We start from the raw sequence: 2,105 nt of genomic DNA, 5'->3' as shown, positions 1-2,105 counted from the left end.
CCCTGCACCATACACCTCGAAACCCTCTCAGGTCCCGGCGGCGCGCAGCGCCGTCCTAAGTACTTGGTCGGGTTCGAGAGAGGCGCAATCGCCCGGAGTTTGGCGAGTAGACGCTTTAGGTGCGACCACCCGTGCTCCCAACTGAGCTTGCCGCTGCCGACAGAGGCCCGGGAGCGTGCTGTCGTGGCATTGCCGGCGGGAGACAACACGCGCCACCTACGGTGACCGGCAGCTCCAACGCCAGCGCCACAGAAGGACAAAAGCCCCACTTGGGTGCCGAAGCGAACTCTCCCAGCACAGCGCACGCGCCAACACGTCCGCACAGCTGCGATACAAACCACCTGCGAGAACCGCAGAGGCGACCGAGCAGCAGACGGCGTCGCGGCGCCGAGCGCCGGGCGGCGGCGCATCCTCAGCGCACACAGTCCTCAATCGGACCAGCACACTGCAGATGTCCACCGCGCTTCGCACCGGGCCCGCGAGGACCTACTTTGGCCGCACGGCGCCGCGTGCAGGGTGCGCCGGCGCGCAGCTGCGCCGCCTGCCGCCTCCGTCGGCCGGCGCGCCTGCCACTGGCCGCCCCCACCAGCCGGCTGTAGCGCGTGCGCCCACGCACCGCGCGGCCAGCACGCCGGGAGGCCCCCCCTCACCGGCCGGGGACGGTCCCACCCAGCCACCGCCGCGTATCGCTTCACACCCAGATGCCATTCACGTTCGTGGGCATGGTGGGTATCGCTGGAACAACCGGTTGGTAGCTCAACCGATCGTCGCCATCACTGATTCACCTCTAGCGAGAACAACCGCACCACAACGGTTTACCAGTTGTTCATTTGCGTAACGTCACCAGCAAACGTAGGCGTCCATCGCCATTTGCAAATTCAACGATTGTTGCATGCCTGTGTCAGGTGTCACGACACACTATGTCTGCCCACATACACGCAACAACATGTGCACGCTTCGCGAACACGTGGAAGGTGGCCCCCGTACGTATGCGATGTCCATTGCGCGAACGACTGTCAACCGGCCTCTGTCGCATGTCGCAGATGTGGAACGCAGTGCACCATGCTATCACGGTGTGTGAGAAGAGACGACTACGTCTGACAACACGCGCCACTACATCAACAGACGGCTCATGCTGATCGCCATCCAGGGCATACCACACTGCAATCCAGCTCTTATAGGGAGACGACACGTAGCTGAGTGCACAACATTTGGACCGCATGGTTCGCCGTTGTTGGCGCAGTCGTTGTACGGTCACATGTACCACGATGTATCATTCAGTACATGAGGACCAATGTGCAGTACAGTGTGTGATTTGGACGTACAACATCAGCGGACAGTTGACACAGGCCGTACCACAGCGTAGGCTAAGTGCTTCGCCATGCGAATGCCAATGAACAACTGCAAATGCCAATGAACAACTGCAAATGCCAATGAACAACTGCAAAGGGCATTGAGCATGTACGTCCTGCTGCCATCCACATTACAGTGTATAGCTGCAAGGTGTTTAACATGAAGCGATACACTGCGGACCGGGCAGTGCGAGTAGCAAACTATGTTGCGGGGGTTGCAGTTAGGCAACACTACACTAATTTAACGCGTCGTATGACAATTACAGAGCAGGTTAAGGCCCAACATGTGTTGGGTTAAGGCCCAACGTGTGTTGGGTTAAGGCCCAACGTGTGTTGGGTTAAGGCCCAACGTGTGTTGGGTTAAGGCCCAACGTGTGTTGGGTTAAGGCCCAACGTGTGTTGGGTTAAGGCCCAACGTGTGTTGGGTTAAGGCCCAACGTGTGTTGGGTTAAGGCCCAACGTGTGTTGGGTTAAGGCCCAACGTGTGTTGGGTTAAGGCCCAACGTGTGTTGGGTTAAGGCCCAACGTGTGTTGGGTTAAGGCCCAACGTGTGTTGGGTTAAGGCCCAACGTGTGTTGGGTTAAGGCCCAACGTGTGTTGGGTTAAGGCCCAACGTGTGTTGGGTTACGGCGCAATATAGGTTACATTGCGGCGCAATATAGGTTACATTGCGGCGCAATATAGGTTACATTGCGGCGCAATATAGGTTACATTGCGGCGCAATATAGGTTACATTGCGGCGCAATATAGGTT

The sequence above is a fragment of the Schistocerca americana genome, unplaced genomic scaffold, assembly GCF_021461395.2.
Source record: "Schistocerca americana isolate TAMUIC-IGC-003095 unplaced genomic scaffold, iqSchAmer2.1 HiC_scaffold_47, whole genome shotgun sequence".
Taxonomy (NCBI): domain Eukaryota; kingdom Metazoa; phylum Arthropoda; class Insecta; order Orthoptera; family Acrididae; genus Schistocerca; species Schistocerca americana.
Note: the sequence above shows the minus strand (reverse complement) of the source record.